The sequence below is a fragment of the Pteropus vampyrus genome, unplaced genomic scaffold (genome assembly GCF_000151845.1).
Source record: "Pteropus vampyrus isolate Shadow unplaced genomic scaffold, Pvam_2.0 Scaffold63, whole genome shotgun sequence".
In the NCBI taxonomy this organism is placed as follows: domain Eukaryota; kingdom Metazoa; phylum Chordata; class Mammalia; order Chiroptera; family Pteropodidae; genus Pteropus; species Pteropus vampyrus.
The window spans coordinates 3,904,498-3,923,074 of record NW_011888844.1 but is presented as its reverse complement, the minus strand read 5'-3'; the positions used below and the strand labels follow the sequence as shown (position 1 = coordinate 3,923,074).

At 33.8% G+C, this 18,577-nt stretch overlaps 1 protein-coding gene and 1 pseudogene across 1 annotated transcript in view; both read right to left on the bottom strand.

The window, feature by feature from the left end:
• Positions 1-18,577, bottom strand: part of DACH2 (dachshund family transcription factor 2) — a 687,399-nt gene that overhangs the window by 444,256 nt on the left and 224,566 nt on the right. The window lies entirely within an intron of this gene.
• Positions 13,971-14,089, bottom strand: LOC111740467 (annotated as a pseudogene).

Sequence of the window (18,577 nt, the reverse complement as noted above, 5' to 3'; positions counted from 1 at the left end):
TTAAAATAAAAAACTAAACTAAATGAAGGAAAGAAATCTATCAGATGTATAGTTCAAAACACTAGTTATAAGGATGCTCAATGATCTCAGTGAAAACGTCAACAAAACAGATAGGAAACATAAAAATGGACATAGAAAACATAAAAAAGAACCAGTCAGAAATGAAGAATACAGTAACTAAAATTAAGAATACGTTAGAGGGAATCAACAATGCAATTTAGAAGATAAGATAGCAGAAAACACCCAATCGTAACAGCAATAAGAAAAATAAATCCAGGGAGAAGTCAAAATGATGTAGATGATAGAGGCTTTGTTCATCTGCTCTTACAACTACATCAAAGTTGTGACAGAAACACGGAGCAAACAGCAAGCAGAATCGCCGAGATTCTAGATGAACGAACCCTACAACTAGGGAGAAAAATAAGAAATCAACCTGAAACAGGAGGAGGTAGGATGGGGAGAGGATGCAAGGTTGCTCGGTCCCAAGTGGAGGAGTGTGCAGCAGCAGCCGGTAGCACAGACATTCCTCTTAAAGGGGCCATGTCTGCAACCAGACCTACTCATTCTGAGCACCAGCACCAGAATAGCTGCTCAAGAGTCACCAGACACTTACAGGGGGACACTGAATTGTCGAAGCAAGGGCCAGAGGCAAGGCTTTCTCCCAGGCAGAAGGCCTGGAGGTATGCATTGTTCCTCTGGTGAGCCTTCTCCTCTCCCAGTTTTTGGAAGCAGCACTGTCATAGCTGAGACTTCATCACACTGGATAATATGGGTCGCTCCACCCAGAAATTTCACGAAACTCCATCTCCCCCAACTCAGGGCCCTACCCAAGCCACATTCAGTTTTGTCCTTGGTGAATCCTGTGCAACTTGCTGTCACACTGGTGACAGCTGACCTTGTTTTCTGGTGGGGTTTCTTGAGGCAACTATAATCACAGCATCTGTGAATTGCTTGCTGAATCTTAATAGGTAGCCCTGGAGGGACACAGATTGGAGCTAAACTTGGTCTGCTGCTGAACCCCTCTCAGGACTGTGCTTCTGGACACATACTACACAAAGCTATGCTAATAAGACCAAGAGATTTAGGAGCTTTGCTTAGTACATAGAAACAGACACAGAAAGGCAGCCAAAATAGGAAGACAAAGAAGCAGAAACCATATGAGAGAACAGAACAGAGATCCAGGAATAATGGAGTCAAGCAATCTAACAGATATAGAATTCAAAACACTGGTTATAAAGATGCTCAGTGAACTAGAGGAAGTGTAGATGAATTCAGTGAGAACTTTAACAAAGGTTAAAAAACATAAAAATGAAAAGAAATCTGAAGTAGCTTCATTAATTTCAGACAGAGCAGATTCGATAACAGTGAAGATTATTACGTATAAAGAGGGCCATTACATAATGATAAAAGGGTCAATTATCCAAGAACACATAACAATACTTAATGTGTATGCACCTAACAACAGAGCATCAAAATATGTGAGGCAAAAAGTGAAAGCTATAAGGAGAAATAAATGAACACACTATTATATTCATGGACATCAACATCCCTCTATGAGAAATGGACAGATCCATCAGGCAAAAAATCAGTGAAGACATAGTTGAACTCAACATTATCAATCAACTGGATATGTGACATCAATAGACTAATTCAACAACAGCAGAACACACATTGTTCTCAAGCTTGTATGGAACATTCACAAAGGTAGATCACACTCGGCCATAAAATACAACTTAACGAATTTAAAAGAAGAGAAATCATACAGTGTCAGCCTCAGACCATAATGGATTTAAAGTAGAAATCAATAATGGGAAGATAAATGAAAAATTCCAACATACTTGGAGATTAAACAACACACTACCAAATAACAGGTGTCAAAGTACTCTCCAGAGAAATTAAATATATGTTTAACTAAATGAAAATGAAAATATGATTTAACAAAATTTGTAAGATGCAGCAAATAAAGTGTTCAGAGGATAATTTAGTACACTGAATGCATATATTTAAAAAAGATCTAAAATCAAGAACCTAACCTTGCACTTTCTGAAACTAGAAAAAAAGGCAAATTAAGTCTAAAATGAGCAGAGCAAAAGAAACAATAAGTGAAGTAAAAATTGAAAAGAGAAAATCAATACAAAAATCAACAAAATCCAAAGTTTAGCTCTTGTAAAAAATTCAGTAAAATTGAAAATCATCTAACAAGGCAAACTAAGAAAAAAGAGAGAAGACACAAATTACTAATCTCAGAAATGAAAGAGAGGACATCACTACAAATCTCATGAATATTAAAAGGATAATAAAAGCATATTATGAATAATTCTATACCCACGAACTTGATAATCTGTATGAAATGGATGAACATAGTGATTAGACATTTATATAACTTACAAAGTGATCATAATGATAAATCTAGTACCCATCTGACACCATACACAGTTATTAAAATATTATTGACTATATTCCTTATGCTATATATCCACATGACTATTTTGTAACTACCAATTTGTACTTATTAAGCCATTCCTTTTTCACTGATCCCCGACAACCTTCCCATATAGCAACCACGAAAATGTTTTCTGTATGTTTGTTTATTTGTTAATTTTGTTTTTTAAGATACCACGTACTAGTGAAATCATGTAGCATTTGTCTTTCTCTGTCTGACTTACTCCACTCAGCACAATACCCTATAGGTACATCTATGTTATTACAAATGGCAAGATTTCACACTGTTTTATGGCTGAGCAGTATTCCACTGTATACACGTACCACCTCTTTTTTGTCCACTCATTCAATGATGGACACCCAGGTTGCCTCCATATCTTGGCTATTGTAAATAATGTGGTAATGAATATGTGGATGCACATGTCACTTCAAAGTAGTGTTTTCAGTTACTTCAGACAAATACAGAGTCACTGGATCCTTGCCTTTGTAACAGCCTTTGTTTTAAAGTCTATTTTGTCTATGTATTGCTGCCCAGATATATATTTTTTTTGCTTTCCATTTTCATGAAATATCTTTTTCCATCTTGTTACTTTCACTTTGTGTGTTTTTCGATCTGAAATGTCTCTTGTAGGCAGTATATATAAGGGTTTATTTTCTTATCCACTTATATGTCTTTTGATTGGAACATTTAATCCATTTACATTTAAAGTAATTGTTAATAGATATATAGCTATTGTCATTTTATTATTCATATTTTTATCTTTTATTTTCATCTTCTTCTCCAAGAGGTTCCAAACATTTCTTGTAATTCTGATTTGGTAGTGATGAACTTTTGCTTTTTCTTGTCTGGAAAGCTCTGTATCTGTCCTTCGATTTTAAATGATAGCTTTGCTGAATAGAGTAATCTTGGTTGTAGGTCCTTGCTTTTCATCATTTTCAATATTTTGTTCTAATCCCTTCTGACCTGCAAAGTTTCTGTTGAGGAATCAGCTGACAGTCTGATGGGAGCACGCTTGTAGGTAACCAGATGCTTTTCTCTTGCTGTTTTTAAGATTCCCTCTTTGTCTTTAACTTTTAGCACTTTAATTATGATGTGTCTTGGTGTGGGCCTATGCGTTCATCTTGTTTGGGACTCTCCATGCTTCTTGGGCTTGTATGTCTATTTCCTTCCCTAGGTTAGGGAAGTTTTACATCATTATTTCTTCAAATGGATTTCCAAGTCTTTGCTCTTTCTTCTCCTTCTGGTATCCCTATGATGCAAATGTTGGTATACTTGATGTTGTCTCAGAGTCCACTTAAATTATCTTCATTTTGTTTGATTTACTTTTCTTATTGTTGTTATGAATGGGTGTTTTTTGCTACCTTATCTTCTAAATTGCCGATTCGAGCCTCTGCTTCATCTAATGTACTGTTGATTCCCTCTAATGTATTCTTCATTTCTGGCTGGTTCTTTTTTATGGTTTTTTTTTTAATCTCCATTTTTATGTTTTTTAATTTCTTTCATAAATTTCTCACTGAGTTCATCTAATCTTCCCCTAAGTTCACTGAGTATCTTTATAACCAGTATTTTGAACTCTGCGTCTGGTAAATTACTTGTCTCCATTTTGTTTAGTTCTTTTTCTGGAGCTTTGTTCTGCTCTTTCATTTGGAAAATGTCTTTGTCTCACCATTTTAGCTGCCTCCCACAGATTGTTTCCACGTATTAGATAGAACTGTTATGTCTCCTTGTCTTAATAGAGTGGACATATGTAGTAGGTGTTCTGTGGGGCCCAGTGGCAAAGTCTCCCACATTACCTGAGCCAGGTGCTCCAGGTGTGCCTTTTGTATGTGCCCTACTGTTGTAGTTCAGCTTTTGTTGCTGTTTGCATGTCAGTGAGATGAATTGACCCTTGGTCTCATTGATTATGATGACTGGCTCTGACTAGTGGAGGCGCTGTTGTATAGCGGCTGATCCTACGGAGCAGGATTCGCTTTAGCAGGGCTCTAGTGCCTGCCTTGTCTGCCCTTTGAGTGTGTCATCCTCAGATGTGACCCCAGGTGGTGCTCTGGCTTAGACTGAAGCCAACCATTCATCATGAATGTCATGGCTTCCTGGTGGGGCCCTGCCTCTGGCCAAGTTCAGCTGCAGCCTGTACCCTGACTCGTGCCACCTGACATGAGCCACCAAGCAATCCGCAGATGGCTGCCACCTGCACTGGGCATAGATGTGCCTGGAAAGGCCAAGCTGTGAACTGAAGCTGGCTGCTGCTAATGCAGAGCTTGAGGCTGCTCAACAAAAGGTACACATCATGAAGAGGCCAGATGCTGCTTGTTTGCTTGAACCTTTGAGAAGTATTAGGAAAGTCCACAACATGAACCAAGACAAGCAATCTGTATGGAAGAGCCATTGGATGTGATTTGGGAGGGCCTGCAATTTACAGGGGACAAGGTCTCAGGGAGTCATCAGGGTGGCACAACCAATGTTTGCCAGGTTGAAGAAGACTCAGATATGGCTCCCACCTACATCTGCAGCCAGGAACAGAGAGAGCTCAGTAAAGAAAAAATGAATTCTGCCAGCATTTCTGTCTGGGAGAAGGCCTTCCCGACAGCTCTCACCCCAAAGCCAAACAACTCAATTCCTCCCCATATTTCCCTGGCGCCTTTTAAGCTACTGCCTCTTTGCTGGAGCTCAAAGCAAGGGAGTCCTTAGTCTGTCAGTGAGTAAGTCTGCATGCAGGCTTTTTAAGAGGAATGCGTGTTACTCCAGAAAATCTCAACCACACTCCTTGCTGGTTTTCACAGTCAGGAGTTGTGGGGACATCTCTTGCTGGCACTGAAACCCTGGGATGGGAAGCCTGGTGTGGGGCTGGGAACTCTTGCTCCTCATGGGGGAATTCTGCAGCCAAGTTATCCCTCTTGCTTTTTAACCGCCATACATGAGTGTGAAACCAGCCCGTTCCGAGTTTCTGTCTCTCCTACTAGTCTTGAGGTGGCCCACTCTGTATGTCCTTAGTTGTAAGACTTATGTTCAGCTGAATTGCAGGTGATTCTGTGATGGTTATTCTGTAGTTTAGTTGTAATGTTGATGTGGCCATGAGAGGAGGCAAGCACAGAATTTGCCTACTCTGCCATCTTGACCAGAACTCTATGTCTCATGGACCAATTCTTTAAAAAACATAGCCTGCCAAAAATCTTATAAGAAAAAATAGATTATTTGAATATAATGTTTTTTTAATTGATCAATAATTAATAAACTTTCAAAACAGAAAATATCAGGCTGAGACAGGTTTACTGGTGAATTCTACCAAGTATTGAAGGAAGAAATTATAACAATTGTCTAGAATTTCTTTCAGAGGATAGAAACAAAGGAAGTACTTCCTAATTCATTTTTAAGGGGCTAGCATTTCCATAACATCAGAATCAAGCAAAAGCATTACAGGAAACTATGGATTAAATCTCTCATAATCATTGATGCAAATATCCTTAACAAAATATTAGCATAAGAAATACAACAATATATAAAAAGAACTTTACACCAAGATCGAGTAAGATTTATTTCAGGTAAGCAAGACTGGTTCAACTTTTAAAAGTCAATTAATGTATTCAATCGTATTAACAGGCTAAGGAAGAAAACTATATGTGTTCTATTCATACCTATGTTTTCTCTATTTAAAAAAACCCTCAGGCACCTGGGGGAAATGCATCTGGTCTCAGTTCCACTTTGCTTCAGGGATATTGTCTTGAACAAGATAAAAAAAAAAAAGAGTTGACTGATTATGGCAAAATGTAGAACACTACTGAAGGGTTCCAGTTATGTCCTTGAATTAAAAGTCATTGATATATTTTTTCTTATGAGCATAACTTTTAAAATTTTACAGGTACATCAATAGAAATTTCAGGATTAGGGCATAGCTCAGTGAAAAGGCTATAATCCAAAGGTCAGCTGACATTTCATAATGAATTGTAAACTAATAAAGTGTTGATTAATGAACACAGACCTCACTCAGGGCAATTACAAAATATATACATATTAAGATATTCTGAAATATATGTAGTAGTATATCATATTCAGTTGAAAATCAGTCAATTTTCTTATAAATTATTATGTAATAAAGATGTTTGTAAATGAATGATACAAATTGAGTGGAAACACAGATTTCGCTACTTTAGATCACTAACTCCTTGTTGAAACACAAACATAGCCCATTTAACGTTATTTTATATATTCAGAGGGTCATTTATTTGTCAAAAGGGAAGTTGAACTGCTTTAAGAATCTCATCATGTCATTTCTAATCATTTTTCTGAAAGTAGAGGATACGATCTAACATTCTACTAAATGCAAACTCATTTATGTACACTGCTACAGGATCCTAAGCCTTTAGAAATAATATGAATTTTCTTTGTAGAAGTAATACAAAATAATCCCTATTTGGGGATTCCAAAGCAAAAAGAGCAGATGGGAGTTTTTTGAAGCCATATTTCATATGTTTCTGAGAATTTACTATTGAATAAATCATATTTGTTAGCCACATTTGCTCTGATTCAAATCAAATTTAAATTTTAGTATTTTCGTTTTTAATATGTTTTTGCTAATGAACAAATAGAATTAAAATTTTCACATTAATATAAGCTTGGAAATACAGAGATTTTCAATATAAGCTGCAGATCATTTCTGAAAGAACCTTCTATTTAATACATTTAATCAAAATTTGAAAACCTCAATGTTGAAAACCCTTGACTAATATGAAAAATAATTGTCACAATAGAGGCTAGAATCAAGATGTTAGGTGTTTTTTAGAGATGTATACTAATCATGAGATTATGAGTCACAACTTGTTTACTCACTCCATTAATTTAGCCCTCACTGACAAATAGTGTCATTTTTACCAAATACTATTTGAAGAGAATTCAAGAAAAAAAATAGTGGGAGGGAGAGACTTCTATGGACACATATGACAAAGGCAAAATGGAACCTGGTCGTATACACTGTAGATAGTTTAGGGTTGTGTGCAACTATACTTCAATCTTGTCAGATTACAAAATGAGTTGACATTAAAAAAAATATCTTTCTGTACTTTTAGTTGAATCACAGAGTTAAATAATTATACCACGATGGATAAGTGAACCATCAAGATAAATAATTATTTTTTATTTTGGGAGAGATTGAGAAAATATTATATAGTAACCAATCAGGATGTGATAAGTGAAGAAATTAGCTTAAATTTTGAAAGATACAGTTTAAAGAGTAAGCATTAAATTGTTTGCATGTATATAAGGAGGCAAAAATTTTAAAGTAGCTTTCATGTACATAAAATTGTTAAAAGCTAATGAATCAAATTCTGCATATTAAAAGATATAATTTTTTTTCTCATGCAGGTAAGATTTTGACTACTACACCAAATGCAATAAAGAATTACATCCTGCATAGCACGTCATAATTAATAAAGGCTTGATGCTGCAAATTACCTTCCATGAGCACTGCATCATTCACACAACTGTTCTTACAAAAATTTAACCCAAGAATGTATATGATATTTTTCTATATTGCTCACATTTTGTTAAATACAATAAACTCCTGAGAGTTTTCCTTCATTTCTTGTTCTTCTTTCTTAGTACAGTAAATACCTGATAACCTGCCACCATTAAGAAATTAAATAAAGGGTTAACTTTCTAGCTTAATTTTACAGAATGCTTTAACTATCTAGCTATAGAATTCTAAAATAAAAACATAAAAAGTAAAATTAAGCCATGCATTTGTTACCACAGTTGCAGTCTAAATGATTACTCCAGCCAAACTATCTATCAAAGCTACCAATAACTTGAAATATGGAACTTCATTTCCTTTTATTTCTCTACCTATGCTCTAGTGAATGTTCTACATGCCTAGCATACTGCCTGGTATATAGAAGGTGAATGAAAGGAAAAAAAAGAAATGTTGTAAACAGCCCCTAAATTATTGAGAATTATCTGTTCTTTTTCTTTAAAATTTACATTATTTTGGTTGCACATACCAAAAGACTTAATCTGGATAAGTCTGAAGCACCTAGTAAGTTTCATCAAATAAATCATTATATTATATGTGAGCTTGACATATTTAACCATATGGGCTTAATCAAGCAAGCCTTTTCTAGATACCATTACAGGAAATAATCTATAATCTCATGGATGACACCTGAAATTATTCCTTCCTCCTATTTTATGTACATATTTAACAGACACTTACGTATATTTTTCCTGTGTACCAGGCATTGTCCTAAAAATGTTACAAATAATTACTCATTTAATTTTTAATACTGCCTCAGAGGTAGGTACTATTATCATTATCATCATCATTCCTGTTTTACAGGTTAGGAAACTGAAAAAAAGTTTAAACAACTTGTCCAGGATCATGTAGCTAGCAAATGATGAATATAGGGTTAGTCTCCATATTCTGGCTCAGGTCCACGTACTTAACCACCAAGCTATGCTTCTTCTAAGTATGATTTTACTAATCTCCAATTCTCTGATGACAGAATTATATACTGTAGCCTTAACAGTTTCATTGTCATAATGTAATTTAAATTCAACAAACAACTTTTAATTAGAGTACAACTTTCATCTGGCCATGCAAGTATAAAATTCTGTCAATCTAAAAATAAAACTCCAGATGGAAGGAATTTTGCAATAGGTTCTTTAGATACTTATAATAATAAACCCACAGGCTGGAGAAAAACAGACCTGCCTTACACCAAATTTCATTCCATAAGTGAGATGTATCATTTTGAGGCTCCAGTGTATATTGTTATGTGTCAGTTGGGCACAACAACTAAAATGTCTGCTAATCAAGGTACTTGCCTGGATTGTACTGTGAAACAAGTCAGAAAAAGAAATGTCATATGACCTCACTTATATGTGGAATCTAAAAACATTGGACACATAAAAACAAAGAGGAGAAAAGTGAGTGCCAAGGGCTGATGGATTAGAGAAATGGGGAAATGTTGGTCAAAGTGTGCAAACTTTTAGTTATAATATGAAGTTCCAAAGATGTAATATATAGCATGGTGACTATAGTTAACAATACTGTGTTGTATACTTGGAAAATGCTATGAGAGTCAACCTTTAATATTCTCACCATAACAACAACAATGTAGTAATTATGTGAAGTGAAGAATGTGTTAACTAACCTTATTGTGGTAAATATTTCCCAATATATATGTGTAACAAATAGTCATATTGTACACCTTAAACTTACACAGTGTTATATGTCAATTATATCTCAATAAGGCTGAAAAAATATATATTTGCCTGAGACTTTTGGAACACCTGACTGTTCTTCTAAGCTTCAGATAAATGGCATTTTTTCTCAGTCCAATATTTCTGATCCATCCAAACTTTCTCAATGTGTGCTATAGGCTGTGGAGAGAACTACATAATAGCTTTTACTAATGGCAGAAACTCCCTTTTGTCAGAGAGGATTACTGTCAGTACCAGGGAAAATAGAACTCTGAGCTCATTTGCTAGCATTTATTTAATATTCTACTCTAATATGTTCAAAACTGTAGCAGTACACAATGTCATAGGAAGATATAAATACTCACTGAATCCTTTTTGTACCTACAAAATAAACCAAATGGAAAACAAAAACCCAGTTTGTTTATTGTTGCTCAAACTTTCCCAAGATTCTGATATTATAAGTTATTTAACATTTCAGCTGACTTTGGGGACTTTTGGAGATTTCTCTGATGAAGAATGTTTCAGTGGCAGCCAAAGTGTATTCTGGGCATGCTTGTCAATCCAAATAAAAGTAGCAAATAGATTTTTTTTGTTGCTAAAATGAATTTTCGCTGGACCTTAAAACTTCCTTTTTATTATAGACTTGACAATCCAGAAAGAACAAATAATTTTTTTTTCTCCAAGACCACAAAAACTCAAAGTAAATATGGAAAATTCCTTGTTAATCCAAACCCGTTTGTCCCAGTATCATCCGAGAAGATTTACCACAAGAAATCAACGGTACCTTTCCAAGTTCAGCTTTATGAGCTGTTTAAACAAGAGTGTAAAGTCAAAGGGTTGACATGCAAAATTCAAAACAGCTGCTGTCTCCTTGTGGTACATTATACAACTAGTCTTAAGCAAATAATCTAATCATTCAGATCCTTAAATTCTAAGAAACCGTACAAATGACCCCTGGTATTATTCTCATTACACTGTTATTATGTTGCTTTTCATTATTGTTATAATTCTATGGTGATGTAATGGTGTTATAACAGAGGAGCTGGGTCGCTTTGTGTATGGCATTCAGACTCATGCATTTAAATAATTCTATAATTTCTATCGCTATACTACTTATGCCAATCATCACATTCATATTCTATGTCTGATCTTTCATGTTATCAGTTGGATTCAAATCTTCAAAAGCTTACATTATTATTCCCTATAATTGCCGACTATGTATTATAAAAAAACTTCTTGGTGATTAAGTACATGTGAACGCAATCTTATAAACGAGGCACCATTTGTTTCATTTTTTGTATTCACCTCTTTTCTCAATTCGCTTTCAAAAATATTCTGAGTGTTACAAAACCTATTATCTCATCCTTAAATAATTCAATAAAACCAATTTGGCTAAATAATAATGACCCTAATTTTTCCAGGCACACAAAATTTACGTAAGGCTGGCAACGCACTTTTAACACATAAAAACCATCATGAAAGGAATGTAATTTTGCTTTCTGCAGCTTCTTGTCTCTCCTTGGAGAAACTATAAGCCCATAAAAAAATCACAATATATGATTGCCATGCCTAGATTATTCACTCTCAAGCCTAAAGAGCAGAAGAGATTTCCTCAACCAAATCAATAGATAAAATTTAAACAACTTCAAGGCAGCAAACAATAAGTCACTTACAACAGAGTTAATGCTTATATAGAACATGCACAGTGGCTGATAATTTAAATAGGACCATGAGCTAAGACTACTATGTAGTAAAAAGCAGGCCATATTTTCAACAATTTTATAAGTTCAGCATCATATAAAGTTAGTCTTAGCATGTCTCATAACTATTCCATGGAATAGAAGGATAGCTTTTGAATTACATGGACACATTGCATATTCTATGTGGGAGTAGATCTGAAAGATCAAGAGGAGTGAGAGAAGAATGCTTTTCGTGGTCCTTGGCCTTTCATATTTCATTGTTAGAGGTGAATCAGGAAAAGATAATCTTTCAATGAAATGTTACTGGTACAAAAATAAGCATTTAGTTGGCTCTAGGATTAGACCTTCATGCCCAGTTGTCTTCTACAAACATTTACTCAAATCTTGCCACAATGTTGCATAAATTGAAAGGACTCTGTCACTATCATTCATTGAAATGAGATGGATTCTATAAAAGTCTGTTTGAGAAAGTTCTGCATTCTATTGCAGTACTCATACAAAGAAAATTCTCATTTTCCTCTCTATAAGTTGTTTATTTTTATCTGATTGATCTTTATTAAATTCTAAAAGTTCTAGGTTTTAGAAAAGAAACAGAGTCTATTTAGAAGTCAGCTTCAGAACAGTCATTTCATTAACAATGTGAGGGCCTTTAAGAGCCTTATCTTTTTTTTTCAATTATAGTATTAAAAATTAGAACTTTAATCCTTCAAAACACCTGTAGGTTACATTTGAAATCAGTCTTTTTCAATACTCCAAGTGTGTTTTTATTTTCTCAAATCAAAATAAGATTTCGCTTTCCTGAATCTTAGTAGACACAATATATAGAAAGCATGGTGGAGAGTGGGGAAATTCAATGGGTACAAGAAAATAATAGGGCCAAGTGAAACTGAATTCACAGAAAGAGAATATTTGCTCCGTTTATATGGTTTTGTTAACATCCCAATTTTTGTATTCATCAGAAAAAAGTATAAATGTCTCCTGTGCATTTTCTCAAGTCTACAAAATTTACAATTTTATAAAAAACAAATTCAGAGACTATCTAATATGGCCTTTATTTGTATAATCGACAACTTCTATATGCAATGTGCCATGCCAGGTGCTAAGGATATAATGGAAAGCAAGGTAGATCTGTCCCTGGATTAATGGAGCTATAGCTACATATTTAGCTTTTAATTCTCCAATCTATCTTTCATTTTTATAGAAGAGGAGGATTACCACTAAATATTATCTTCAAATGATAAAATACATTAATAAAAATAACAAGTTCAGGGACCAGCTCTCATAATATTGATACATGAGTGTCTAGACAAGTCTAGATTTTTAAAGATTTTGATATATTTTTCAAAAAAAATGAATAAGGAAGTTAGTAGAAATTAAAACAATATGCTGCATGTTCTTGTCTGGTATGGAAATTCTATATTAACTAAGCCAGATGTTAAAAATAAGTTTTCTAAATAACTAAAGAGTACAGTACTAAGATAGCCTTTCACTCTAGGTCACTCATTTGACTGTTTTCCAGTTCTAATAAGAGACATTTTTACCTTGCTGCAGGAATTGTATTTGCAGAATTAAAATATCTCATTAACTCATAACATCATCGATAATAATTACTCATTTGTCTCAAGCAGACCAACAGTCAAATAGGCAATAGCAGTGTCGGCGCTTGTAAAAATAAAAACAAAACAATACTTTAAAACCTAAATTCAGTAACATTATGAGAATATGCAACTATAAATTATCATGAATTTAATAATCTGCATTTATGTTCATTCTTTTATTTAAATTTTTGCTCTGACATTTCTCGAAGGGAATAATCTTGATATCAACTTTAGGGGCTATAATTTAATCTTGAATATTCTACTTTTATTTGGGATTTAATACAGTATGTCTACATTGTATTTAAGCTATTGTCATATTAATTTATAAATTGTATAAGATCTAATAGTTCTATTTTATCTCTCTTGCTAAACCTTTTTTAAAATATTCTTAATGTAATAGTCTCTCATTGTAGTAAGTATAAATTTAATTGCAGTTTTAAAATAAACAAGTAGCCTTCTAACTTTTAAATAATATACAAACTGAGGTGAATTGAAATTTGAGGAGCCCTCCAAATCTTTTCATCAATCTAAAAGGCCTTCAAGGTCAGTTTCGGCAATTAAAGAAATACTTATACTACCTCAGTCTTTTTCTGTCTAAAATAAACCTCTAACTATTACATTTTCTGGCAATAGAACATGGAAACTTAAATCCATACATATAACATAAAAATTTCACTTATATCGTCAATTTGGTCATTTGATTCAGATTTTTCTAGCGTTGGTTGCTTTTATTTCCATTTACTGAATTAAGTTAGTAAATATTTAATGGTACTTACCTCTTTTCATTTATAGTTGAAAGATTTACCATTATTTCATAACGACCATGGTTAGAAGAACACTTCTTTTTATAAACAAATTGTTCTTAGGCATTTAGAATCAGAATCAGCTTTAGTTATTGAAAAGAAGAACCTAAAATTTAGAGTATGTCCAAGTAATAAGCCAGACATAGTCTCTGAATCTGTGAAAATAACTTCCAATAAACTACAGAAAAACTCCTGTTTGTTTGTTTGTTTGTTTTGTTTTGTTTTGTTTTGTTTATGCCTACAGTACCCGGTCTTCCTAGGTAGTCTCTTATCCAAGTACTAACCAGGCCAGACCCTGCTTAGCTTCCGAGATCAGACGAAATCGAACATGTTCAGGGTGGTATGGCCATAGCCATTCTTAATATTTGCACCAAAATGGGCTTTTTTTTCCCTAACAGACAATCCATCACATACTGAAACCAAATTTATTTCATAGAAATAAATCATTGATAAGAAAAATAGCAAAAACCTTTCCCTAGAGTGGGAGAACTAATTTTCAACAATTTTCTGCTGATCGGAACCTCGAATTCTGAATTTATAAAAGATTTTGTATAGTTTCCAGTGTTATTTCTGGAAATAAAATAGAAAACCTACATCTCTCCCTTAAACATAAGACAATACTTTGTGAACCCATTAAGAGGTATGATCCATGTCCAATATACAACCAACCCTAGACTTCAATCTTGTAAGTTATTAAATGTAGCAAAGAGCTCCTATCATCTGGATTGAATTCTTTTGAATGATATAAGTGTAATCATATAAGTGTAAGACAAAAGAAATGATATAGATAAAATCTATTTTAAAAAAAGAAAATACATCAGCTCTCTATAGGGTCTAAATTGAATTTAATTTATTTTGATTAAATGTTTTTCTGGTTTCTTATTTGCATATTTCTTATTTTTTATTTGTTTCTATCCTATTTTGTAAATAAAGGCAAATGAAAATATTCAAAGTGCATAAATACATTGGGGAGATGCTGAGGAATGAGGATTAGACTGAGAATGCTAGTTCTACAAGCCAGCATTCTGGTAAGCATAATGAATTGAAATATTTAACCATGATAAGAAATGATTCTCTCTCAGTTTGAAAGAGAAACCTGGAGGCAAACAGAGAAATAAAGTCACAATTTCTTTTAATTTTGCAAATAAGCATATAGAAAAGGAGAAATTATATATTTTTAAATTAAGTTTATTGGGATAACATTGGTAATACAATTATATAATGTTCAGGTGTACATTATAATTTAACCTCTGTATATTCTATTGTGTGTTTACCACCCAAAGTCCAGTTTCCTTCAGTTACCTTATATTCGATATCCTTTACCCACTTAACCCTCCCCCTACCTCCCTATATTTGACCCTCTTTACCCTGTCTACCTCTTCTCTCCTTCCCCACTCTCTACCTTCTGGTAACCACTAGTCTATGAGAAATTATATAATTATATAAATTTAGCAACGTTGTTCAAAGTTAAGAATACATTACATTACAAAGTTATCTAATGAATCTTCTACAAAAAAAAAAAACTTTTTAAATTAATTATAGCTTTAAAAATATTCCTTCTGACGATTAACAAAAAACAATTGTCGAGAAAAACCCTAGATGACATAGCCAAATCAACCCTCAGAACTGGTGTAACTTGTTCATTTAAAAAAAAATTATTAACATATAGTAGGCACACAATCTTATATTAGTTTCAGGTGTGCAACATAGTGATTAAACATTTATATACCTCACATATCGATCACCGCAATATGTCTAGTAACCACCTGTCACCGTGCAAAGTTATGTTATCGACTATATTCCTTGTGCTATACAATACATCGCCATGGCTCATTTATTTTATAGCTGGAATTTTGTATCTCTTATTCCCTTTCACTTTTTTCTAGTGTGACTTATTCTCATGTGGAAAAAGAAAGCAAGTCAGAGTTTAAGGAAATAACTACCAAACAAAGGAGAAAGAGGGAACACATGAAGTGGAGAAAAAACTGCTAGGTGCATGTACATGTGCACACAGACACACACACAAATGCATTCACACTCCACATACACACACAGAGTAATGCTATCCCCATCAACAGAAGTAAACTACAGCAGTAACATCAACTTTAATACTGTAATAAATATGTTTTGCTTATCTAACTTTATGCACACACCAAGGTCATATAGAAAAGAGGAAAAAATAGCTCCATATACATCATTCAATTTCATGACTAAAATATTTACTATTTTTAAATCACAGCATTATTACCTAATTGTTCTAATATATCAGTCTTGCAAACATGCGGTTTTGGTTGTACAAGCATTCCATTGTATCAAATTATTTTTTGATCTTAAACAATTCCACCACCTGCTCATCCCAGCTTTTATAATTTCCAACTTGCTCTTATACTCTTTAGGACCACTAAGCATAGTTATTTTCTGCTGTCATCCTAGCCCATTATCTGGGTCATACCATACCTTAAAACTTACCTAACCTAGTTTATCACTTCTTTTAATAATTTATTCTTCATAGTTTTCCACCAGAACTCTTTAGACTAAGTAAAGATGGTCTTTTAACCCTATACCCCTAAATATAACTTAGGTCTAGTATGACAAATTCCTTTCTTCTCTTTCAAGGGCTTCACCCAAATTGCACAAGAAAAGCTCTTCTTAGGATTCCAAAGATTGTCAAACCATTTCATTGCTATTCTTATTAATAATTTCTAAATATCTTCCCCCTTTTCGAAACATTCTCAAAAAATTCAAAGAAGGAAAGATCATTTTCCTGTATCCAGATGCAATCATCATATGGAACTCTCAAAATTAATTGTACCGTAGTCCCCCTAATCCATGGTTTCTCTTTCCATGGCAACTGAAAAATAAATGAGACATTCCATGAATAAACAATTTATAAATTTTAAATTTTGTGCTGTTCTTAGTAGTGTGATGAAATCTTATGCCATGCCGTGCCATTCTTCCTGGGATACAAATCATTCTTTGGTTCAACATATCCACACTGTATACGCTACTCATTCACTAGTCACTCAGTAGCCATCTCGATTCTCAGATCAACTCTCACAGTATTGCAGTGCTTGTATTCAAGTAATTCTTATTTTAACTCATACAGGCCAGAAAGCATAAGAGTAGTGATGCTGGTAATTTGGATATGTCCAAGAAAAGTTGTAGACTCCTTTCTTTAAGTGAAAAGGTGAAAGTTTGTAACTATCCGTGGACTCAGCCATCCACTGGGGGTCTTGGAATGCATTCTCTACAGATAAGAGGGGACCACTGTACATTTTTCTACTCCCCAAAATAATTTATCTACTGTCCTTACACCTAAAATACATTTAGCACTCCCATGTATATAATGTAAATATATTTAACTATTTGTATATTTCAATGTTTTCATCCTGATATATCCTTTGGCTATTGATATACATCAGACTTGTCTTCAATTTTAAAATCCTTCAAAAACACATCATCGTAGATTGTGCAGATCATCTGCACAATTCCTACCTAGCATGGAATGATGGCAAATGCGTGCTTATTGGATGGTATTCGATATGATAAAGATGATGAACCTGATCATTATAATTATTTTCTACAACTCACTATTGTTAAGAGTATGGAATTCTTTCTGAAGGCCTCAAGTGCAATAATGGTTGGCTGATGATTTGAAAAAGTTATTTGCAATTTGTCATTTGACTCACCACGAATACAGACTGATTTGTTAGAATACTGAGCTAAGCCAAGGCAAAGGTTTTGATCCCTGTGTGGGCCAACAATCACAGACTGTCTCCTAACACCAGTCAGCTTTCTGCAAAGGCACACTGTTGAGAAAAAGAGAGGCCTAGATGGGATAACATAGACTGAGCTAAAACAAAACAAAAGAATAATTTTAAAAGAACATCAAAAGCATGACTCAAAAGGATGATTTTCATGTTTGAGGGACAATCAATTACAGGGTGGCCTTCCTCCATAAATATCACAAAAGTTTCCAAATATGGCAATGCTATTCTCACTGTCAACTTCCTCTAGAAGAGGAAGGAAAACTATAGCCAAAGAAGGTGAATAATGGAATCAGAATATAAAACAAATCAAGGACAAAATAGTCTTTTAAAACTACCCTATCAGTTGATTCAGGGAAAAAGCAAAGAAAAAAAATCAAATCAAATCTTGGATCCACAACTTTTTCCCACCACAGAATATTTACTTGACTTGTTCCACCATGCATACTATATGTGTCAGTTCCTTTGTGTTCTGCATTAAGTCAAGAAAAAGTCTCTTAATTGTAAAGATGGCATATTCTTAAATACTAACAAACAATGAACTGTATTTACACAGTGAGAATTTTTTCCTCCAATTTTCATTGTAGTTTCTACATGCACATTATTGGCATAAATTTAAAATTTTCAGCTTTATTCTGGCCCATTGCCTCAACTCTCCCCAGGGTGTTTCCCTCATTTTGTGTTTTCCATTAAACTATGAAGCTATTTACATAGCTGTAATATCAATGGTGTAAGCCTTTAAGTATTATAAATGTTATCCTGTATGACTAACCAGTACTTGTTTCCAGTACAGCCAGCTGACATAAACAAAATGTAAGTAATTCTTCCATATGTCTAAAAATGTTTTTCTCACCGGCTAAAAGCTAAGTAGCATTCCAAAAATTATTAGATTATTTTCATAATAGTAGTTGATTTGATAAAAGAAGGTGATGCCAAAACATTCATACTACAAAAAAAATTTTAATTAATTTATATGAATCACTAGCTAAGCCTCATTTCACAATAAAAATTTCTGTGCTGGAATTTGGATTTATCTTTCAAGAGGTTAACAAAACAAATAAATTCTTTTATGAGG